General features: G+C 36.2%; 1 protein-coding gene across 3 annotated transcripts in view; it reads right to left on the bottom strand.

The window, feature by feature from the left end:
• The window catches only part of Gbs-76A (Glycogen binding subunit 76A), a 102,295-nt gene extending 77,649 nt beyond the window's left edge, over positions 1-24,646 (bottom strand). The window contains exons 1-2 of one of the 3 annotated variants that reach the window (XM_073984605.1): positions 23,766-24,646; positions 23,581-23,703 (exon numbers count right to left, since the gene is read on the bottom strand). The gene's annotated coding sequence lies outside the window, so the exon portion shown is untranslated. Of the gene's footprint in view, positions 1-13,220; positions 14,769-23,580; positions 23,717-23,765 lie in introns of those variants that run through there. The other 2 variants (XM_073984606.1, XM_073984604.1) reach the window with 2 other exon arrangements.
• Positions 24,647-26,444: the final 1,798 nt, after the last annotated feature.

The following is a 26,444-nucleotide window of genomic DNA, read 5'->3' as shown; positions in this document are numbered from 1 at the left end:
AACATTTGTCCGCGGTTTCTTAGTTTCGCGGTACCACCCAAATTTAGATTTTTTTGAAAAATTGAATTACATTTTTTTGACATAATTCGCTTTACTTCGATTTTGAAATTGCCTTAGGCCAAAACAATCTCAAGTTTTTACCTAAATTATCTGCCCAAATTAGCTGTAGTTTGACATTTGGAGAGGCCATAGTTCCAGCATCAAATGCTGATATAATTTCCAGAATTGATTTGGAATTTATGTCACGGCACCCTTTTACACATAAAAAGGTTGGCGTTGATCATTTTCAAGCAGAACAAGTAAAAAGGGAGTTATGTTCGGCCTGGCGAACTATTTATACACTCCACCTCAATTGATATTGAAGTAAAATGGAAAAAATGCGTTCCTATCGTTTATGTAAGTTGTAAAATCTTCCGTTAAGGCTTATTCCTAGGAGAAGTGGAATCTCCTAACCGGAGAATATTATTTTCTTTTAAACAAAGTTTAATTAATACCAATGACACATCGATGTTTTCTACCCATTGAGAATCCGAAATACCAAGTTACAGCCACTTCAGTAGTAAAATTCTTTAAAAGACTTCACATCGGGCTGTATCGTTTGACTTCCAACCTATCAAAAACTAAACACAAAATTTTAGCCATTTCGATTGAATAATGTGGCTAAAATCTTCAAAACACCGCGGGGCAGGTTCTACGGTTTGGTCCATACCTTGCACATCGTGAAATTTCTACCACACATAGATCAGGTTCCAAAATGGACCCTATCGATTCTCTCACACAAAATTTCGGAAAAGTTCAGGTTTGGGCCTACTCTTGAATCGCATTGATTCTTTTTGCAATAAGTTGAATTCACTGCCCCCATTACGACGGTAATTTTTTTTGGGCAAATCCATACTTCCTGAGAAAATGGACTGAAAGCCGTAAAAGCCCTACGGCGCCATGTATAGTACCTGGAGCGCGGTAACTCTCCAAAGAATCAGTCGATTCGGTCCAAAATTTGGCCTTCTTAATATTTGTCCAAACTTAGTTTAAGTTCAAAGAAGAGACATATCGATCCCCTGCTTCCGGTACCTTGCCCCAACAGTGCAAAAAATGTCACTAGATAGGTATGCACAATTATCTTGAACGGTATTGTCAATTTGGTCGAAACGTAGGATCTCCACATAAAAAAATGAAAATAGTCCACGTTGGGCTTCTCCTTAAGGCACCTCTCCCTCAAAAGTTAAACAGTCTGTTCAAAAATCATTTGCTTCTCCTTGTGGTCCCGTTTACAGCGTTATTATGTTTTTCGTGGCAAAGTCCATGCTTCCTGACATAGTGCTCCAAAAGCTCTAAATTGTACGTTGACCAACTGATGGGAGCGGTATTTATCGAAAATAAATGGCTCCCAAAATAGCATCCACTCCCAAATTTATTATTATTATTATTATTATTTCTATTATTATTATTATTATTATTATTATTATTATTATTATTATTATTATTATTATTATTATTATTATTATTATTATTATTATTATTATTATTATTATTATTATTATTATTATTATTATTATTATTATTATTATTATTATTATTATTATTATTATTATTATTATTATTATTATTATTATTATTATTATTATTATTATTATTTTTATTTTTATTATTATTATTATTATTATTATTATTATTATTATTATTATTATTATTATTATTATTATTATTATTATTATTATTATTATTATTATTATTATTATTATTATTATTAATGTTATTATTTTTACCATTTTTATATAATTCATATTATTTATGTAATTGAAAGTTTATAAAACCACCCTAACATACCTCCATACACATCTTAATAAAAGTTAAATGTCCCCCAAAGAAGATAAGTACGAAAACTTTACAACCCAACAACTTGGTGTTGGGCATTCTACTGGTCATAACACTACCTCAGAGAGTAAATTCTAAGTCTAAAATTTTTTCTATATAAATGCGCACACACACATCTAAACATATTAATTTATATGAGATATGCTGATTGAATTTGTCATTGAGTAGAAATTCATTTGAGTGTTGATTAACTAAATGTGGTCTTTTTGAGGGTGGTCCGAAAAATTTCCATTATATTGTTTGCTAGGTGTCATATTTACATTTATTTTGTTTTTCTATTTATCCCTAGTCTTTAATGCGGAAGGCAAACGTATTTAATTTGTTTGATTAAATATTGCCATTGCCATATAATTTGATAACCTTCAGGGTGTTAGTATGTGTAACACCCTTGTGGCAAAGAAAATGTTTGGATGTTTGTACTATTACTATTCTTATTAGGTGTATATATTACATATATTCTTAGATTCACTTTGACTTACATACAAATAGTACATATTACATATATTAAAATATTATCTGAAGATTTGTGAGAGATTTCTTATAATTCCAAAAGTAATCAAAATATCGGTTGTCAGCATCATCAATTATATGCTTGACATCAGAAAGTGGGTGCATATGAATGAATAGAGAAAAAGAATCTGAATGAATTCGAGAGTGAAACGATCCGAAACTGACGAATATAGTGCAGACCACTACTATACCACATAGCGACAAGGAGTATTGTAAAAACCCCTTGGTGGCGATTTTTATCGATTTTTGACACAATTACACTGTGCAACATGAAAATTATTAACCATATTCTGACACCGCAGCGTGATAGAAGATCAAAAAAGAGAGGACACGTGTCTCGCCGTTTTCCCCTATCTCATCAACTTTCGCGGTTATAGGCCCCAAAGGTTTGAAACTTTGATGTAAAAAGGGGTCATTTATTCAGGACTATATTATCCAAACCGTTAGGAAATTTGAATTTATCTCAGAGGCAAAGTTGTAGCTCTTGTCTTAAAGAATAAAAATTGTGAACACGCATAATCCATAAAACTTCATCTGCAAGGTAAAAATCGCCAAGCTCAAATTTCTTTTCAAATTTTTTCTTGAGTTTTGGTCTACAACTATCAAACCGCTCAAATTTGAAGCAAACAACCAACTACAAAAATGTACCTCAGATCTCAATAAACATCTTTCTAGAATATACGAACTCCGTATAACTCTTAAAGGTCAGAATAGCAAAACAAATATGATTTGTATCCTGTTTTCTCTGGTTCTGGTCCACAGATACTAAACCGTTCAATATTCAAGAAAACAACCAACTACAATAATGTAGCAAAGGCATCAATAAACAACTTTCTGGGACATGCGAAATGTCTATGAACGGTTCTTAGTTGTAAAAATAGCAAAAATCTTTTGCAAATATCCAATTTTTATACTTTTATCTCCAACTCTGGTCCAAAGATACGCAACAGCACATACATTAAGGATACTGCCAACCACAAAAATGTACCTAAGATTTCAATAAACAACTTTTTAGAACATATGAAGATTCTAGGGCTGAAATTCACGAACAATTAAATTATTTTTAACATTCCCCCTGCTCAGGTTTGGAAATAACAAACTGTTAAAAACTCAAGGAAATTTGAAAGGTTTGTTATTTACAGACCTGAACAAGAAAGAATGATCTAAAATAATCGAGTTTAGAGCTTAGTTGACTGTATCCTTGTAGTTGACTGTATCCTTAATTTTTGGGCGGTTGCGTATCTTTGGACCAGAGTCGGAGAAAAAATTATAAAAATTGGATTTTTTCAAAAGATTTTTGCTATTTTTTAGCATTAAAAACAGTTCATAGACATTTGGCATGTTCCAGAAAGTTATTTATTGATGCCCTTGCTACACTATTGTGGTAGATTGTTTTCTTGAATTTTGAACGGTTTAGTATCTATGGAGCAGAAGCCGAAAAAAGAGAATAAAAATGGCAATTGTTTTGCTATTTTGACCATTAAGACCCGTTTCTACAGAGTTCGTATATTGTAGAAAGATGTCTATTGAGATCTGAGGTACATTTTTGTTTTTGGTTGTTTGCTTCAAATTTGAGCGGTTTGATAGAAATTTAAGCTTGGCGATTTTGACCTTGCAGATGAAGTTTGATGGATTATGTGTGTTCACAATTGTTGTTCTTTAAGACAAGAGCTACAACTTTACCTCTGAGATAAATTCAAATTTCCTAACGGTTTGGATGATATAGTCGTGACTAAATGACCCATTTTTACATCAAAGTCTCAAACCTTTGGAGGTCTATGACCGCGAAAGTTGATGAGATAGGGAAAAACGGCGAGACACGTGTCTTCTCTTTTTTGGTGTTCTATCACACTATGGAGTCAGAATATGGTTAATAAAACATGACTCATAAAATTACACACAGTGTTACTGTTACTTACATTCAAACCACCTTCCCATCATCATCTCCATTAACAGATCAACCGACTTCAAAACCTCTGACCGCCGTACTTTTCTAAAGCGGATTGGCAAAAGTTCAGAGAATTTACCAATTGGACGAATTTGAATTTGAAATTGGTCATTATTCTTAAAGTCAACAGGAAAGCATTGGTTAGCATTCACACTGATGTTGTTGCGCAGGCAGTATAAAGATATAGAGTGAATGCCGCATTCGGAGATAACCTCAATCCAACACAGCAAAACCACAGCTGCTAAGGAAAACACGAGTAGTATTAGCACAACTAAGATCCTGTCAGCGGCGTTTAATACATATGTACGTCAAACCCTACCTATCCAAAATCAATAGCAAATGAAGCATAATTTTTTGTGGAAAGGGCATCGACAGGCCATCAAGCCTATGTGTTTCGGGAACTCTAGATATATTCAGATTTTGGTAAAAAATGATTTTATATAGACACAACCAAGGCTGCTAAAGGGTAATTACTTTACGGCCCCAGCCCACCAACGGTGATTGGTGGGTCGACGACATATTGTTTTCTGGAAAGGGCGTCGATAGACCATCTAGCCTATGTGTTTAAGAAAACTCTAGGTATATTCAGATCTTGGTAAAAAATTATTTTATATAGACACAACCAAGGCTGCTAAAGGGTAATTATTTTGCGGCCCCAGCCCACCAATGGTGATTGGTGGGTCGACGGGAGATTTTTTTGGAAAGGGCATCGACAGACCATCTAGCCTATATGTTTAAGCAAACTCAAGGTATATTTAGCGTTTTGTAAAAAAATTATTTTATATACCCACTACCAAGGCTGGTTAAGGGTAATTACTTTGGGCCCTCCGCCCAGTAACGGTGAGGGGTGGGTCGACGGTATATTTTTTCTGGATACGGCCTCAATAGACCATCTAGTCTATCTGTTTAAGGAAACTCTAAATATATTCAGATTTTGGTAAAAAATTATTTACTATTTACTACCAAGGTTGCTAAAGGGTAATTACTTTGGGCCCCCGCCCAGCAACGGTGAGGGGTGGGTCGACGAGATATTTTTTTCTGGATACGGCCTCAATATACCATCTAGCCTATCTGTTTAAAGAAACTCTATTTACATTCAGATTTTTTTAAAAAAATTATTTTATATACCCACTACCAAGGCTGCTAAAGGGAAATTACTTTTGGGCCCAAACTGATGAAAAATATTCGCTGTCAAAAATTTTGAACATAGGTCCATGTTTTGGTATAGCCCCCCTATAACGATACATCCCGATTTTCGGTATTTTCAGGATTTTACTAAATTTTTAACGGAATAACCTGTAATTTGACATTTGAGATTCACAGTGGTACAAAAGCTTTTTCGCTAAAAGTTGTAAATGTAGATCCATGTTTTTTTTTAAGCCCGCTTATAACGGTACCTCCCAGTTTTCAGTATTTTGGGAATTTTAACTACATTTTTAACCAAACTACCTATAATTTGACATTTGAGATTCCCAGCTGTTACGAAACGTCTACACAAAAATTGTCAACATTGGTCCACACTTTGATATAGCCCCCATATAACAGTACCGCCCAATAGAAACCATTTATTATACCCTACACCACTATGTGGGGAGGGTATTATAAGTTGGTTTTGGCCAAAAAGTTTGTAACGCATCGAAATAATGGTCGTAGACCCATACTTATATATATCAAAATGAATGTCTCGACGAGCTGAGTCGATCTGGCTATGTGTGTCCGTCCGTCAGTCCGTCCGTCTGTCCGTCTGTCCATCTAAACCTTGTAATCACGCTACAGGTCGCAATTTTGATCGGATCGTCACGAAATTTTGGGTGTTGATGGGGGTCCCGGAGCAGAAGAAGCCTATTGATTTTGGTGATGGTCGAATAATATTTAGGGGTCGGAATGGGCAAAAAACTTATTTGGATAAAAAGACAACGTTTTTTTCCAAAGCTAATATCTCAGATTCTATAAGGAGTATACCAAAAGCAAAACCTGACAATGAAAGCAGAAAATATCACCTTTCTAACGATGTAAAGTAGGTCCTCGTGGGTGATCAAACAACGAAGATATCACAATAGTCGCAAGTAAAACCCAAATTTTAATTTTTGCGATTTAAGTTTTAATGACGAATATCACAGCTTTGGTTGGATACTTTCCAAAAGCAAAGCCTTACGATGAAAGTAGAAGATCCCATCTTTACAATGATGTAAACTAGGTCGGCGTAGGTGACCAAGTAACGGAGATATTGCAATATTCGTTAATACATCCCATTTTTCCATTTTTTTGGAAGTCTGAGCGCAATTTTGATCGTATCGTCACGAAACATTTTATTCCAAAGCAAATATCTCAGCGTCTATAAGGGGTCTACAAAAAGCAAAACCTGACAATGAAAGTATAAAATATCACCTTTACAACAATGTAACGGTTGTCGTATGTGGTGGTCTAACAACGAAGATATCGCAATAGTCGCTAATAAAACCCAACTTCTCATTTTTGCGATTTTAATAATAATGACGGATATCACACCTTTGGTTGGGGACCTTCTAAAAGCAAAGCCTGACTAAGAAAGTAGAAAATCCCATCTTTGAAATTATGCAAAGTAGGTTGGCATAGGTAGTCAAATAATAGAGATATCGCAATAGTCGTTAATGCATCCCTTTTTTCCACTTTTTCTGCAATCACACTACAGGTCGGAATTTTGATCGGATCAACACGATCACAGAGATAGAAGCCTATTGATGTTGGTGATGCCAACTATAAAATTAAATATTAATTATTTTGGTTCGCCTTAAGTCATTTGGTATAAAAGCCAGATAGGTGAAAACTTTCGTATCTCCATAAAAGAAATGTTTTCGAGTGAAAAGATTATTCACAGAGTTAGTGGTGTAGGGTATCACATAGTCGGCCCCGTACCGACTATAGCCTTTTCTTACTTGTATAATATATATTTTTGACCTAATTTAGACATTTGAAAAACTTCTTCACTTAAAAATGTAGACAGGGAAGGAAATTTATTATTTCATTCATTTTAGTTGGGAATATTTTGTTTTGGAGGCTATATAACGCTTTTACTTTTTTCTTAAAAGAACTCTACTCCATCCCTTCATTCCTTCCATATGATTTTGGATGATCACAATAAGCCTCACAATAAAGTCTCCAAGTGGCGTAGTCACACAAGTGTATCCACTTACCAAACCTAATCATAATTTTAATATAGCATTTCCGCCATAGTTTGAAAACCATGTATGGCGCTTTTAACGTTTACAATTTTTTGACTGTCGAAAACATTAAAACAATGGTCATGTCTTCCGATTCTTTAGAGACGCAGCCAGTCCATGTTGCAGAATTGTTGAATCTGGACACAGAAGAACCAGATCAAGATAACAAAATTTATAGCGATAGATTTACAGTTTCTTTTGCAACATAGAATGACTTCCTGATAGGGTTTTGGGTAGGGAAATCCCGCACCGGGAATTCCCGGGAATTCTCGGTTTTTTGGCTAAGGGATTTTCCCGGGAAACAAAATCATATTTCCCGGGAAATCGGGAAATATATTTTTACATTTATCACAATTAATATTGAATGAATGAACAAACTAACCATAGAATTAATATTCGATTGGATTTTACAGAATCAGGAAATTACAAAAGATTTGGAAATAACTTTAATTTACAAAAGTGTTTTCAAGGAAAAAGTTATAAGAGTCGCGCCAAAAAATTTACTATAACGGCGGATTTTTATCCTGTTCCATTTAAGTTCGAAATAATATTTTCTATGTTCCGTCCGACAGGCTGCCTGGCTGGTGGCTTTCGAGATGTTTTTTCAAACTTAGTTTAAGTTCGAAGATAGGCCATATCGGTGGTCCACTACTTCCGGTACATCCCTCACAAAAGTTCAACAATTATCGCTAAAATGGTGCGCATGACGACTCTCAAAGGGAGTAACCGAATCGGTTATAATTTTGCATATGGTAATATTAGTTTCACATAGAACGGGTTCCAATATGGGCTATATCGAGTCCACTACTGCGTGTACTGCCCACACAAAATTCGGAAAAAGCGAAGTTTTAGAGAACCTCTCGGATCGATTTGTAATTTGTTTCAGCAGTTTGTCTTTACGGCCCCCTTTACGATGATACAAATTTTGTCGAAGGCAAGTCCATACTTCCTAAGATAATGTGTTAAAGCTCCAAGAAACCTTGACGGCAACAATTTAAAAGGAAAAAATTGGTAAGATAACTCCTGCAGGAAGTTTCTGATTGGTCCAAACTTTGCACATCGTATTATTTCATCTAGTCATGTATCAGGTAGGCATATGATACATCAGGTAGGAATATGGACTATATCGGTCCAGCCCTTCAGGTACCTTCAACATATAATGAATCCTATGGGATCGAGCGATTTCTATAGCTTTGAATAATGGAAATGGTCAGTGTAGGCAAAATCCGGGCAACATGGTGGCTGAGACGCAAGTTCGAAATCCAATCTGTGAATTTTCCATATTTTTTCGTTTTTAATCGATAGAGCGAAAACGTGTTATCCATTTTTGCGCCCGGAACTCTTTGAAAATATTGTATTTCATATAAGTTACTATGGGAAGATGAAAAAACCACGGAAATATTGATCCACTCTCGTATTTTAAAATTTCCCGGGAAATCCCGGATTCCCGGGAATGGCGATTTTGTGATTCCCGTTTCCCGGGACTGATGAAAATCGGGAAAACCCAAAACCCTACTTCCTGAGTCGCTTCAGATTTATATTTAACTTAGCTTAAAACATTCCTTTCATTCTTCAAATTGGCTCGACAATCAAATTGGAAAAATTTTGACTGAATATTTGGTGTTCTCATCAATAACAATAATAACAATATTGCATAATAAAATTTAGAGTTTTACTACGTAGAGGTGCTTTAGTAACCTCTGTCAATCATTGCTCAGTTATTTAGATTTTTTGAGAAAAATTGCCTAGCAACTGGTTCTCAATATTTACTTTTTTTCAATTCACCAAAAAAATCGACATTAAATTACTTCGCACTTGTTGGCGAATGTTTTATAATTTAATTAGAGTGAGAGCTTTTTTTGACATCATCCATCCATTCACCCATTCATCTATCATTCATTAGCTACAAATGATGCCTTCATGTCTGGGAAATAATTAAAGCACATAAATTTCTATGTTGGGTGAGGTTATGTGATTCTGTTCTTTCCGGATTGTTCTGCAAACAAAACGAAAGCAAAATAGCGAACCAAAAAAACTGCGTTACTCATACGCCAAGTGAAAATAGCACCACACGTGTATTACTAATACGCCATAAGGCCGAGCAAGAAGAACAACAACGATGTTTTATACACAGGCACTTGTTTAACTTCAAACATATGATTAGAAGCTAAGGGTCAACTCTCTTCGTTTCTCAAAAAAAAAAAACAACAACATTTGAGGTAGTCTCCACCTCCCCCCCCAAAGTTTGTTGCTTGTTTTTCTTTTTTGTTTGTTCACATATTTTGTTTTGTTATGAAGTTTTATTTGGGTGACGTAGGGGATGGAAGATACCAAGGAACGGTCCTGACCGGTTTTAACATGGCAAAGCCCAGGATTTATCTTGGTCCCTCTTTCATCTCAAGTGGACACTGACCTCCCCGTGGTGTCACCTGGGGAACTGCCTTTAACACCCGTTAAAGGTAGTGAGCTAACATGTGCCGCGCGTTCTCCCATAAGAACGTTAAAAACTTGGGTTTGGGCGTCGGGTTAGTAACCCATCCCTAGAAAAAACAGTCTACTATGAAAAAACGAAAGAAAAGAAAAACAAACCCCTCTAAAGTTGACGAACCCCGCAAACGTTTTAAGGACCATGATCTGCGAATCTGCACCTGGAATGTTCGCACTCTTTATAGAGAAGGTGCAGTTTACGCGCTGGCAGATGTACTTGAAAAGTACAAGGCCGACATTACTGCCATACAGGAAATACGATGGACTGGCAAAGATGTCACAACAACACCTAAAGGTGACGCACTGTATTATAGCTGCCATGACACAAAGCATGAGTTTGGTTGCGGATTTGTAGTTAGTCGGAGACTAAAACATCTGGTATCCAGCTTCACTCCAGTGAATGAAAGACTTGCTACAATTCGATTAAAAGCAAAATTCTTCAACATCAGCTTAATCTGCGCTCATGCTCCAACCGAAGATAAGGACGAACAGACCAAAGATATATTCTACGAGCGCTTAGAAGAAACATATGACCGTTGTCCTGCCCATGACATTAAAATTGTTCTAGGCGATTTTAATGCCAAAATTGGAAAGGAGAATATCTTTGGACAAACAGTCGGGAAATTCAGTCTACATAGTGAAACATCAGACAATGGAATGAGGCTGATAGACTTCGCAGCGGCAAAAAACATGGTAGTTAGCAGTACCAGATTTAAGCATCTCGATATTCATAAGGGCACTTGGCTGTCTCCAGACCAAAGAACAATAAATCAAATTGATCATGTTGTGATAGATGGAAGACATTCATCGAGCGTGTTGGATGTACGATCGTTCCGAGGAGCAAACATAGATTCGGACCATTACCTCGTTGCAGCAAAGGTACGTACCCGTCTAAACGTTGCAAATAAAGCACGGACGGACACAACACGAAAGTTGGACATCGCTAAGCTGCAAACACAACAGATAGCCACAGCATATTCCACTCAACTGACCCAATTGCTTAATGAAAGCGCTTCTCGTCCCGATAACATATCAGCACAATGGCAAAACATTGCCCACTCCATGCAAACAGCCGCAAAATCAGTACTTGGATACCAGAGACCTCCACCAAAGAATCCATGGTATGACCAGGAGTGCCGTGCTGCTACCGAAGAAAAAAATGCGGCATATAGGGCTACTTTACAATCAGTAGCAACGCGTAGCGCACGAGAGAGGTATCGGGAGAAAAGGAAAAAGGAGAAACGTCTTTTCCGCAGGAAAAAGAGAGAGATGGAGAAGAGGGAGTGTGAACAAATAGAGATGTACAGGAGACAGAACGAAGTTCGAAAATTCTACCAAAGAGTGAAGCATCAAACTGATGGCTTTGGTACAGGCATGTCCTCCTGTAGAGACCAACAAGGAAATTTGGTAACTGATACAGATAGTGTGCTCAGGATATGGAAAGAACACTTTTCCAAACTGTTGGTATCCGATAGCAGTGAAGACGGCGAAGATACCACAGACCCAATCCCAGAAGATGGTATTGAATGTATACCGCCCAGCCAAGATGAGGTAAGGACAGCAATAAACCGGCTGAAGAATAATAAGGCGGCAGGAGCAGATGGCCTACCAGCCGAGCTGTTCAAAACCGGAGGCGACACGCTGATAAGGTGTATGCATCAGCTAGTTAGCACCATCTGGCAGGAAGAACGCGTACCCGACGATTGGAACGTGAGCATCCTATGTCCAGTCCACAAGAAGGGTGATAAGACTGTGTGCTCCAATTACAGGGGCATAAGTCTGCTCCCTATTGCATATAAGATAATATCTGGCATATTGTGTGAGAGACTAAAGCCTATGGTCAATGAAATTATTGGACCCTACCAGTGCGGCTTTAGACCTGGCAAATCCACCATTGACCAGATATTTACTTTGAGACAAATCCTGGAAAAGACCCAAGAAATGCAGATCGACACCTTCCACCTTTTCGTCGATTATAAAGCAGCATTCGACAGCCCTATACGTTCAAAGGTGTTCCAAGCCATGTCTGATTTTGGTATTCCTGCAAAGCTCATTCGGCTTTGTAGAATGACATTAACTGAGACGAGATCCTCAGTTAAAATAGGAAAGAACCTCTCCGAAGAGTTTATTACCAAAAGAGGTTTCAGACAAGGAGACGGCCTGTCGTGTGATCTATTCAACATCCTGCTGGAAAAGGTCATACGAGACGCGAAGGTCAAAAGAAATGGAACGATATACACGAACAGCCATATGTTACTGGCTTATGCCGACGACATTGACATCATGGGTCGATCGGAAAAGGAAGTAACTGACACCTTTGCAAAAGTCGAAAGAGAATCTGCTAAAGTTGGTCTGGCAGTAAACGGCGAAAAAACCAAGTTGATGGTATCAACGCGTAATATGTCCACAAACCCCGCACCATCTGTGAATGTTGGTACCTACAATTTTGAGGTAGTAAAGGACTTCGTCTACCTCGGCACCGCCATAAACACAACAAATAACATCAGTTGTGAAATACGAAGAAGAATAGTGTTGGCTAACAGATGCTACTTTGGGCTGAGTAAGCAGTTTAGGAATAAAGCCACCTCTCGTCAAACAAAAGTAACACTTTACAAAACACTGATACTACCCGTGCTAATGTATGGTTCCGAAGCATGGGTACTTGCTCAAGCAGATAAGGCAGTGCTTGGTGTGTTCGAGAGAAAAATTCTTCGAAAGATCTACGGGCCAATCTGTGTTGACGGCGAATATCGGCGTCGTATGAACAACGAGCTGTATCAGCTATACAATGACATCAATGTAGTTGAACGAATCGAGATACAACGATTGCGATGGCTAGGCCATGTTATAAGAATGAGTGATGATGAACCCGCAAAAAAGGCGTATAAATACGGGCCGCATGGAGGTTCTCGCAGATCTGGAAGGCCAAAGCTTCGTTGGAGCGAACAAGTGAAACGAGATATCAGAAAGTTACATATCCCAGATTGGGAAAATACAGCAGCAAACAGAGAGGATTGGAGATTTTTTCTTAGTTCGGCTTATGGAACAAATGTTCTGTAAAAGGCCAGCTAAGTAAGTAAGTAAGTATGAAGTTTTATTATCAATTATGCTTTTTGCACCCCCAGCAGCAGAAGTTGGTGGTGTTTGTTTTGAAGATGATGGAATCAAAATAAACTAGCAAAAACATGTTATGTACTTACTTTTGTATGGCTATGTTTGCAAGTGGTTGTTGTTTTTCCTTCTCTCTCTCTGCCTGTTTAATCTCTTTTACTCTCTACTGTTGCCTGGCTGCTATTGTGAGGGCGTTCTATGCTCTTTTATGTGTGGGTGTTTAGTACTCACGACGGTTGTTTCGTGGTGTGTGATATGCCACCACTACATTTAATCTCACCCTTGTATATCCTTCGATTTTATGTTTGGCGCGTGTGACACACTTTTAATGGGCCCTTATCCTACACTCTCTCTTTGCTGATTTATATTTCTTTATGGTTATTTTGAAATATTCTTTTTGGGATCTCTGCTAACGTTGACGATTTGTTTCTTCTGTCTCTGCTGCTGACGTCGTTATTGACACACGCGTTTAATAATATCCAACAATAATAACAACAGACAGCCACGGACCGGTATAGCTGGGTTTACAAAACATAAAATGAGCAAATGGGTGAGTGGGTGGGTGGGTGTTGTGATGGAGAGCAACGCAGAATTTTGAGGGAAAGAGTGTTTGTGGAGTTTATTTTAAACGTGGGTATTTTCTTCCTCACAATGTCATTCAACTTTTTATGGTAGCCGCTACCACTGAGTGCTGGTCCTTCTTCAGCTGCTGCTGCTGCTTCTTCTTCTTCTTGTTCTTCTTTAAATGGGATTTTCTTGTTTCTTACTTCGAAGGGCTTTTTAAAGGGCAAATTTTTGCGTTTAACTTTTGCCACTGGAAGTCAAATACCAAAAAAGAAGCCAACAACAAATTTTCCTTTGATTTGTTTTGGGGTTCGTGAAATTTCTATTTGTTGTTTTCGTAATCGAATTAAGTAATTTTAAAATATTTTTGTATTTTTTTAAAAAATATTTTTATTTCGAAAAAAAAAAAATATTTAAAAACTTTCGTAACTTCTTTTAAAGAAAACTTAAAAATTTCGTTTTTTTGTTTTATTTATTTATTTATTTTTTTTTTTTTTTTTGAAAATTGGATATGTTTTTGCTTAGAAATTGCACTATTTTTCAAATTGCTTGAACTCTATGAAGATCAACACAAATTTTTAAATTTAATCAAAATTATTCCAAATTAATTTGTATGTTTTGTTTTTTTTTCTCTTCTTCAAAACACCTTTAATTTTTTATTTCCTCTTTTATGTAATTTTAATTTTCATTATTTCTTTATTTAATTGCTTTTTAATTTTTTATTTATTTTTGTTTCGTATATATTTTTTTTCCTTTATTTATTTATATTTTTTTGTTATTATTATTTTGTAATATTGTCATCCACCGCGTTGTATAGTTAGAGTATGTTTTTGTTATTCTTTTGGCCGCACATATGAACAATTCTGATAGCCGCCCGCCATACAAATGGTTTTTTACACTAGAGTCCCGTGTCCGTATTCAGAATTCGCTGTAGCTATCTACTCCGGCTGTTGTCTGTTCTATAGAAACGACAGAGAGTTCTGTTCAGCTGGCTGGCTGTGTGTTATGTTCACAAATTTTGTTGGCTGTTGTTCTGTTTCTTCTCCCTCTGTTCGTTTACGATTCTGCTGTATTTGGTTATTATTTTGCGCTGCTTTGTGCTCTGCGCACACAACAGTGTCATTCAAGGGCATTGCAAGGTCGTAGTGTTGTATATAGAATGAAAAAAAAAAACAACAACAAAAGCTACAACAAAATTTTGCCATACTTTACTTTGTATACTTTTTGTGTTTGGTCTGGTCGGGCTGGCTGGCTGGCTGACTGACTTGCTAGCTTGACAGCTTGACTGTTTGTTTTAGATTTGTTTAGTTGTCATCAGCAGCCGCACTCAACACTTATAGGTTACAACATAAACTTAAACGTATAAAGATAATGCCGGTTACTTCTAGTTCTCTCGTTCTCTCATCATTAACAACATCACCCAGATTTTCCGACTTTCCACAAACTCAACGAGACATGTAGAAACATCTACACTACGAGTATGCTAGTATGCTGGAGACATACATACAAACACACGCCAGAGCCAAAATTTCAAAGGAACAGACAGACATTTCTAGTGTGTTTGACCGGCATTCATCATTGTTGCATTTAGTCTTTGTACTGCTGCTGCAGCATACCCATTGCTGCAATGTTTTGTTTAACAATTTAAATCATTTGTCATTTAAATTAATTGTAACGGCCAATAAGTTGTTCAACATAATCAAGAGAAGGTGAAGAAGAATCATTGACCCTGCTGAAATCGTATTACACGTGGCCTGAGCATTATTAATGAGGCAAGTTAATAACTTCCCACGAACATTCCCGAGGGGAATGACGTTTCTCATATTAAAGAGTAAAACCAAATTTTAATTAAGCTCCTTGATATGGGCCACTGTTTCATCGCCGATTCCCGCATGACGTGTCGAACATAGGACGACATTTAACCACCGTTGGAAGTTGCCTTGCGGGAAACTCGAGATAACTACTTTCTGAATTCACGTCTAAATGAACAAGGGATGACTCCTCTCATATACAAAATGCAGCCAAATTCTTTGATAGGGGACCCCCATGTTATCAGCCCATTCGAACAGTGTGTCAAACTACAAATCCCTGTGAGGTATTTGAGAAAAAAGATGATTTTCGGGTTAAAATGGATTAAATTCCGTCTAAATACACCTCACACGAGTCAGCAAAGAGAAAGGAAGCATTTACTGCATGAACAGTGACTGTCACTGAAAATGATGTAGTCCATATACCAACCTCATACATGAATGGGTGCAAAAATATAATGAGCAAAGTTTGAACCAATTAGAAACTGCCTGCGTGGATTTGGGGATTTGCCATTTTAGTTGGTGTCGCTTCTTGGAGGTTTGAGGCCATTATCTCTGGGAATATGGACTTGCCCTCGAAAAAAATTATAACCTCGTAAAGGGGGCGGCAAGGACAACATGTTGAAAAAAAATTCAAGACGATCCGAGAGGAGCTCCTAAACTTCACTTATTCCGAATTTTGTGTGGGGGGTCCCAAACAAGTAGAATATTTGGTTCCCTATCGTGAAGTCATTTTCCAAAAAATTACTATGAAAAATCATTAACGGTTATGTCTAGAGTACGTACTAACAATTTATTGATATTTGGAAGGTCCTGTATCAGCCAGGCTTGCCCCATATTATACTAGCCTTTAACGGCATTACCTGATAGAGGAACAAATCAGGCCATAGAACAAAAGTTTTCGCTCTTTTCTTTGAACGTAGTTTTTAGAAACATTAGTTGTGTCTTTTTACTTTTTCAGTAATAATTATTCAGTAACTTCTTTCAGAGAGTAAGAGAGATTTTACTCTTTGATACGAAAATAGAGAAAAAAGTAAAAAGACAGCATTTAGTAAACTTTAGCAAGGTAACAGTTGATTACCAAAACAAAAATATTGGCGCCAATGTATGAAAGAAGAACTATCTCCAAAGCAATGAAAAAATTCTTAAATTTTAAACAAAATATGTAAAAAATAATTAATATATTAATAAAATAATCAATAAATATAGCTGAATCTTAATATCTGGAGTATTTTTCCACCAAAATCAGATAAACATTGAGCAGCTGACCATTAGCAAATGGTTAAAAAACAGCTGATCGAACTTGCTAAATGTTGCTGGGAAAAATTCTTTCAACAACTTTTAGCAAGTTCTCAGCAAACAACTGTCAAAATTGTTCTCTCACTTCGCTCTCTTCTACTGAACTTTTGTGTAAAAAGATAGCATTTAGTAACATTTCGTAATAATTATTACAAATTATCACGTAAAAAGACACAGCTATTGTTAAAAATGCCGTGATCATGTTTGCTTTTATTCATATGTTTGGATCCAAGTATATTTCTAGAACATAGTTTTCTGCGTGTAGGAATAAAACAGAGAAGCCATGTTGATCTCCTCCAGGATTTGAAATATTCGTGGGAGGGCAAATTTAGTACTAGTTGCAAACAATTATATGTTTAGTTCTAAACATTTTATGTTTGCATGATTTTGTAACATATCTCAATTTTAAATTAATTCTCTTTTATTTATTTGGGTACCAACATATTTTTATGTTTGTTTTATAGGTTAAGCCGACAACAGAGCTCTTGCTTAGTCAGTTTGTCGGTGAGAGGGGGTGTTACCATATGCCTCACCTCTCTCTCCATCAAACTGACAATTGCCGCAAGGAAAATTGTCTAATCTAAATATGGACTTACTTTATAATAAAGGGCTGTGTGTATAGCAGACGCAGAAGCGGTGTGTGTGTATTAGAGCTGGCAAACTATCAATAGTCGGACATCATTTTGATCACTGTCGCAAAGCTTTGTTTATAACTGACTTGGAATCAAATAACATATTTTGGTGGCCGACGTAAACTTTGTTTTATGACAGGAATCAAAATAATAGTCGGACTATCGATAGTTTGTCAGCTCTAGTGTGTATGGGTGCCACCGTGGTGCAATGGTATGCACGCCCGCCTTGCAGAAGGTCGGGGGTTCAATTCTATTCGTTTCGAAGTTACAATTTTTTATTTCAGGTTGCATCGTTTTCAAACTCTTCAGCGCGGAACAATTTCTACTGAACCAATAACCAACCCATGAGTAAGAAGTTAATGAAGCTATTTTACACAACCTGTTCTGGGTTTCAGGCATTAGAAGAAACGCAAGAATCGCAATACGCCTTGATATTCCACTTCCCCAGACTACTTGGTTGGCTGCCGTGGGTTTTAATGCCCTCAGCGTAAAGCTGGTGACACACCATTGCCGGTTTGTGGGACGACAGCTTAAAGCTTAAAACATAACGTCTTGCAATATCCATATAGTTATCCTTCGCTTTGCTCGCTGGTGCTTCATTGTCAATTCCAAACAAGTAAAAAAGCACTAAGTTCGGCCGGGCCGAACTTTTCATACCCTCCACCATAAAATATTATGAACTAAAATGGAATAATTAGTTTTCATTCCTGTCCCCAACTTTAAGTAAGTACGTTAAAATGTCAGATAATGTACATAAAATGCCTTATTAGGGAGGGCATTTTTAATGGTGCCTATATCTAACTATGTATGTTGACAATTTTTGGTGGGCTAGAAATTGGGAGGTACCATTATATAGGGGTTATTATAAAGAAACATGGAATTATGTTGACAGTTTTTGATGGGAGACTTTAATGTCAAATAACTCCTAATTCGGTTAAAAATCGCAGCTAGATTCCTCAAAATACCGAAAATCGGTACATGACGTGGGAACTTCAAAAGTCATTAACAGCTAGTTCGGATGTATGTGGGCTATACGAAAATATGAACTTAAATGAACAATTTTTTTGCAGAATTTTTGTTGGCTTTTAAATTTCAAATGTTGACAATTGTTGATGCAGATGTATGGTGACCACTACAACCTTCAAATGTCAAATTACAGTTAGTTCGGTTTAATATTGTAGCTAAAATCATCAAATTACTGAAAATCGGGAGGTACCGGTATATGGGGGCTTTATCAATACATCAACCTTTCTTGACAATTTTTGTCAAAAGTTCAAATTACAGATAATTCGGTTAAAACTTGTAGGTAAAATTCTCAAAATACCAAAAATCGGGAGGTACCGTTATATGGGGCTATACCAAAACATGGACCTATGTTCATAATTTTTTCGAATATAAGTTTTTTGGTCACTAAGAACCCTAAATATCAATTTATAGCTAATTTGATCAAGAAATGTTACTTAAAACGTCAAAATACTTGAAATCGGGCGGTAATGTTATATGGGGGCTATTCCAAAACATTGACCTATGTCCACTAGTTTTGTTATATAAGTTTATTGAATCGGTCTGAAAATGTAGCTAAAAACGTCAAAATACCGTAAATGGGGAGGTACCGTTATATGGGAGCTATACCAAAACGTGGACTTATGTCCACAACTTTTGTTATACTTTATTGACACTTACTTTTGTTATATTTTATATTGACTTTTGTTATATTTTATATTGACTTTTGTTATATTTTATTGACACTTAAGAACCCTAAATGTCAAAATATAGCTAAGTCGGTCTGAAAATGTAGCTAAAACCGTCAAAATACCGTAAATCGGGGGGTACCGTTATATGGGGGCTATACCAAAACGTGGACCTATGTCCACAACTTCTAATATATAAGTTTATTAACACTTAAGAACCCTAAATGTCAAATTATAGCTACATCGGTCTGAAAATGTAGCTAAAAACGTCAAAATACCGCAAATCGGGGGGTACCGTTATATGGGGGCTATACCAAAACGTGGACCTATGTCCACAACTTCTAATATATAAGTTTATTAACACTTAAAAACCCTAAACGTCAAATTATAGCTAAATCGGTCTGATAATGTAGCTAAAAACGTCAAAATACCGTATATCGGGGGGTACCGTTATATGGGGGCTATACCAAAACGTGGACCTATGTCCACAACTTTTGTTACATATGTTTATTGATACTTAAGAACCCTAAATGTCAAATTATAGCTAAATCTGTCTAAAAATGTAGCTAAAAACGTCAAAATACCGCAAATCGGGGTGTACCGTTATATGGGGGCTATACCAAAACGTAGACCTATGTCAACAAGTTTTGTTATATATGTTTATTGACACTTAAGAACCCTAAATGTCACATTATAGCCAAATCGGTCTAAAAATGTAGCTAAAAACGTCAAAATACCGCAAATCGCGGGGTACCGTTATATGGGGGCTATACCAAAACATGGACCTATCTCCACAACTTTTGTTACATATGTTTATTGATACTTAAGAACTCCAAATGTCAAATTGTAGCTAAATCGGTCTAAAAATGTAGCTAAAACCGTCTAAATACCCTAAATCGGGGGGTACCGTTATATGGGGGCTATACAAAAACGTAGACCTATGTCCACAAGTTTTGTTATATATGTTTAGTGACACTTAAGAACCCTAAATGTAAAATTATAGCTAAATCGGTCTGAAAATGTAGCTAAAAACGTCAAAATACCGTAAATCGGGAGGTATCGTTATATGGGGACTATACCGAACCGTGGACCTATCTTGACAATTTTTAGTGGAGCAATTTCGCGGCCATTGGGAACCTCAAATGTAAAATTTCAGCTGGTTTGGGCAACAAATGCGGCTAAGATCCTTAAAATACCTTAAATCGGGAGGTATCGTTATATGGGGGCTATACCAAAACTTGGACCGATATAGCCCATCTTCGAACTTGATCTTCCGACGGCTAAAAAAATGGTATTCCCCAATTTATGTATGTTGCGAACGGACGGACGGACATGCATAAATCGACTCAGAAAGTGATTCTCTGTATATCCCTAGAAGGAACTATGGGTCTATCTAGCTTCTATCGGATCCACAAAATTTTCCGAGTAGTTTACCCAATAGTATGTATAGCCTTAATCTCCCAAACTATTGCACATATGCAACATAGTCCCAATCTACATTAGGCTAGTTTACTCGCGGCAAGTCTCTGTTTGTTGGAGAGACACGTAAGGGCAATAGAAGTGGAAACAAATAGCTCGTCCTGCCAATTTTCAAGCAATTCCTTTTATATTTTTCGTAATTGACATTATTTTCATTCTTTTGAAAACAAGACTTGCTGGAACAGAATTGCTTGTATAAATGCAAGAGGCAAGTTTAAAAGGGAAAGAGAAAATCGCCACAAGGAAAATCTTCTAATGTATGTATTTATTTATATATTTATTTCTTTATTAGTCTGTGGATATTTTCCTTACAGACTATATAACTAAAAATGTTGTACTTAATTTTCTGAATTTAAATATATTACAATTTTACTTTTTAAAGTATTAAAATTCATAGAAAAATCAATAAGATTATATAATTTATTAAAATCTTTAGACATTCTTGTTAAGGGATCAGCATTTGTATAATTCATTCTAGAAAATTGAATAGCTAGTGGTACATAATTGCGAGTAGCTCTTTAGGGAATATTGAAGCGAATATTGTTGATTAGAAATCCAGCATTAACGCCACCCATTATCACATTAAAAAGGAATGATACGTTTAACATTTTTCTTCGGCTTTTTAAAGTTGACAGCTTGATGAGGGAAAGTCTATCTGTGTATGATGGAAGATTATGGAACGAAAAAACCTTATTTGCTTTTGAACGGACTCGATGCGATCGCTCTGGGTATTATATATAGGATTCCATAAGATCGATGAATATTCTAGTATAGGGCGAACAAGCGTTGTGTATAAATTTTTTGTGACATAACCCTGCGTTTACACATGACAGGACAGTTGACTTCATGTATTGATTGTCAAAATCCCAAAACTTGCCTATGTGACGTAGGGGTCCCGACAACTGCAAAAACAGTTGTAAAATTATGAATGAAAATCATCGATTTATTTTTGTTTTCAGTTCAAACATTTTCTTTTTGTTCATATTATTTTGCTTTCAACACATTTCAATAATCATCTCACTTAATTTTTACAAAAATGTCAAAAATTTGTTAACCCCACTGTCTGTGAAAAAATGATGGACAACTTGAAGACAGCCGACAAATATATGTATGTGTAGGTAAATCAGAGTTGCATTTGAAGACAAACTGTCTGGTGTAAACGCCTAGTAAGGATCCACCGTTTAACAAATCCGAGCACTGACTTGGCTTTGTTTATTGTTACCGAAATGTGTGAATTAAAATTCAGTTTACGATCCAAAAGAACACCGAGATCCACAAACGTGTTAACTTTTTCCAGAGAGTAGTCGTTGAGAGTATAACCAATATCCATTAATCTCTTTCTTGTAAATCTCATGAGTTTGCATTTCGAGTAATTTATTTCCATAAGGTTAATATTACACCAATTAGCAAACAAATTCAGATCATCTTGCAACAGCTGATTAATTGACATATCTGCAAAACTGAGAAATACATATTTTCACATCGTCGGCGTACATCAAGATATTTGAAAACTTCATTGTTTGAGGCAAGTCGTTTATAAATAAGGAAAATATTAGTGGTCCTAGATGGTTACCTTGTGGTACTCCAGAGGAAACTTCAATACTTCTCGATATGGTATTGTTAAAATTTACAATTTGTGTTCTATGTTTTAGGTATGAAGAAATCCAGTTGACACTTCTGTTACTAAATACTAACCACTAAAGTTTTATTCGTAAAAGCTTATGATTTACTTTTTGGAATGCTTTGCTGTAGTCCGTGTAAACAGCATCAGTTTGCTTTCCTTGAAGAAAACCCAGATTGATTGTTGTGGAAAAGTGAAGTAGGTTAATTGCGGTAGAGTACTTTTTCTGAAAACCGTACTGATAGGGAGATATAAGAGAACTAACATGGTGGTAAATGTTGTCAGTGATGATTTTATCAAAGAGCTTTGGAATCACATTTAATTTTGCAATTCCACGATAATTAGCAATATCGGATTTATTTCCACTTTTAAAGAGTGGTATGACATACTACGTTTTCCAGACGTCAGACTACGTTTTCCAGGTAAAGCAAAAGCTTCTGCACATTTTATTAAAATGCAACTTGGGATCTTATCAAGTCCAAAATCATGTCCATATTTTAAATGTTTCATTTCTTTTAAAACCATTGTACTGTCCAATAGTGTAATTGATATTGATTGGTTACAGTTGAGTTGAAAGGGGTATATGTTGTTAGAATAGTTTTTGGTGGAATATGTTGTTGTGGAAAAATCTGCGAATAAGTTACTTATAACAGTGTTGTCGGATGATTCAGTGTTTCCGTACCATAAACTTGCAGGAAGACCGCTAACTTTACGTTTCGACTTGAAAAATTTGTAACAAGATTTCGGGTTTGGTTTAAAGTTGTGTTTGAGTTTTGAAATATATTTTGAATAGCAAGTTGGTATATTCTGAGACATCAATGTACTCATATATCTTTTTGTAAAATATGTTAATGACACAATTCAGACCATAAATGCAGGATAAGAGGTCATGCCAGTCGGTATATCGGGACATATAATTATAAAAGTTTAAAGTGTAAGAATCCTCAAATATATAACTTCCTAAAATCCTAAACAATTAGCGAACCGATTCATATGTATTTCTTTATTATAGGCAGTAGGGAGTATAATCAACCGCTCTTGACTTATTAATACCGGTCTTGTACTCCACAAAAACAATTTCTTGATAGATGGACAAATTAGACTTATCCAAAACGATTCCACGACTAATAGAACGTTTACATATTTGCCTTTTGACGCTTCAGTTAAAGTTTATTTCCCGTATTTCATGGGCCATATTCAATAATTGAAATTTCGCTTCATCCTAAACTTTTGTTGTTTTATTTTTTCATTTGTTTTGATGGTTGTTGTTATTTACACTAACAACACTGCACTATAGGTACAACAACATTGTTGTTTACATTAGAATTACAAAAACATTTATTTTATAGACTTACCTGGAGAAATTGATCTCACACAATTGGAAAGTATTTTAAATACGGTTTTACTATGGCTCCAGACAACCACGACACAGTAATTTAATATTAAAATGTATCTATGGACGTGTGTATGTATTGTACCTAGGTAGGTAAGTTTAGTTATAAATATTTTAACACTATATCTTTTACATGAGGTGATTTACCTAAGATGCCTACGTAAAACCAAGTTCTCCTATCAGTTGCAATAGGATGGGTGCACTTCACTGGGTAGTTGTGTTGTTTTTTAGATCTTTTTAGAACATCATTTGAATATGCATGTATCTCAAGGCTTTATTTTTTGTACACAGTAGGCTTTTGTTTTGTTATTTTTTGTTTGTTTGTTATTGCCGCAATAAACATTCATCCATATATTTTTATCACTTTCACTTTATCATATTTTATGCCATAATTCTTATTTGTTGCATTATTTTCTTTATTTGCAGATATTTTTGACTTGTTTTATTTTTATTATCAATTATTTGTCAAAACAATATTTGCAAGACCCCGTACACAGACACGCTCCTCACAGCGATCTTCAAAAGCCGCAACTAAAATACAAGAACAGCCAACCAGCTATCCATCAACCACTTGACTGAGGAGGACGAATGCAAAAGTTGCATTTGTTTCTTTTTCTGCCTGGCTGTCTCAGAAATTTTTTGTCAATTGTTGTGTTATTATTATTCCTCCTCTTCTGTTTTCATTCAATTCGAATTTGGTTGCTTTCTACAGACTCGGGGTAGGTAGGAATGTATGTTGTGAATTATCAAAAAAGGCCTTTTTCTGTGCCTTCAAGTTCTTTGTTGTTGTTGAAAGATGTGGTTGTGATTATTTTGTTGTTATTGCTGTTGTTTTTCAATTTTGTTGTCTTTATTGCAAATTTTTCTTAATTGTAACTTTTTTCAAGTGCCGTTCATTTGCATTTGTTTGGCCGATTGGTTACTTGTATCTGATAGCATTTGCCATCGTAATTGTTGTTGTTGATGTTCTTTTTTCATCGATGAATTGATTATCTCGGTATTTTTCCTCAAGTACCCAATTTTACTACAAGAAGAACTCTCTGCCTTTAGCTCTCTCGGTTTGTATTTGCGTTAACTGGACACAGTTGATGTTATGTTGTTATTGCTGCAGCAGCGCCACTGTCTCTGTCTTACAGCAGAAATCTCTGCAGCGGAATAACATCTCTGTTTCTCTGTGAGATTTCGTAGATGATTTCTATACACAAATGAATGAGATGCATGTTTATGGTGTTGGAATTTATCTCGTAACACACAAAGACCAGTCCCATCATCCTGTTCTGTGTTGTTATTTTTGTAATATAGTATCTTTTAGATGTTTTCTTCCTCTTATTGTAAAAGTTGGAGCTCGTTTTTTTATTCTCTTTGTATTTCTCTACTCTACAGGAATGTACAAAATGCAATCAGAGAAGGAGTACTTGAAAGGTATAAGAAGGGGCATTCAAAATAAGTTTTCACCGATCAGGATCAACCTGGCGTTATAATTTGGTTAATATATTTTTTTTTTTTTGTAAATAGAGAAAAGCATACTTTCGTGCTGAACGGACGTGTTCTTAATTCGCTCTGAAAAATATGATATTTAAAAAATTTTAAAGTTGCCAAAATATTTAATTAAAATGAGAGTTGTGTAACGACAAGTTACCTCCGGTTGCTGGGATACGCTCGCGGGGGTAGGGAACATTTATCGGGTATGTTCTGAGACACACTTCAAGTCTCACTTCACACCTCAAGCGGTTTGTTCACCCCATTTACTCCTATTTTTGCGAATTACTGTGGGCTAAGATCCATTAGGGTATTTAACACACTAGTTCATCCAAAAAATACTCGAATAAATAAGAGTAAATGGGGTGAACAAAATGCTTGAGGCGTGAAGTGTGTCTCAGAACATACCCGTATATTTGCAGCGACTGAGTGTGAAACTATATGGTTTGAGTAACAAATTCCGTATAGGATCTTTTATTGATGTGTTTATACGACTGCACAAAGGTTATTACATTAGGAAACTTATTCTACGGGGGTAACTCTGTAATGGCTAGGGGGAACTCATTCGGGGCTTAGGCTCGGGAACCAGGACGGCTTGTTGTACCTCGGCTCTCGTTGTCGGGCTTTGGCGGCAACGTCCGACTGTCGGCGCTGTCTCAGAAGGGCTGGAGTTTCATCGGTATCCACGGGGCACTTCGTTGTCTCGCGTTCCGATGAGCTTGGAAGTTTCCGGCCTATGTTGGCTTTATGAATTCTATATATTATGGTCGATGGCCTCGTCGACTCAAAGACTCGCGGGAAAATTTTACAAATTTTCATATGTCAAAGTCAATGGCCACGTCGACTCAAAGACTCGTGGGGAAATTTAACAAATTTTGATATGTTTGTCCCAATTTACATTGGGCGAGTTTACTTGCGGCAATTTTCATTTTGTAGGAGAGAGAGGTGAGGCATATGGTAACCCTTTGCCTCTCAGCACCCTCTCTCACCTACAAACTGACAATTGCCGCAAGTAAACTCGCCTAATGTAAATTGGGACTTATAGTCAATGGCCACGTCGACTCAAAGACTCGCGGGGAAATTTAACAAATTTTGATATCTTAAAGTCAATGGCCACGTCGACTCAGAGACTCGCGGGGAAATTTAATGAATTTTGATATGTTAAAGTCGATGGTCACGTCGACTCAAAGACTCGCGGGGAAATTTAACAAATTTTGATATGTTAAAGTCAATGGCCACGTCGACTCAAAGACACGCTGGAAAATTTAACAAATTTTGATATGTTAAAGTCAATGGCCACGTCGACTCAAAGACTCGCGGAAAAATTTTACAAATTTTTATATGTCA

The sequence above is a fragment of the Musca autumnalis genome, unplaced genomic scaffold (genome assembly GCF_047663935.1).
Source record: "Musca autumnalis isolate F117 unplaced genomic scaffold, ASM4766393v1 scaffold_4, whole genome shotgun sequence".
In the NCBI taxonomy this organism is placed as follows: domain Eukaryota; kingdom Metazoa; phylum Arthropoda; class Insecta; order Diptera; family Muscidae; genus Musca; species Musca autumnalis.
This window is presented reverse-complemented; position numbering and strand designations above follow the sequence as displayed.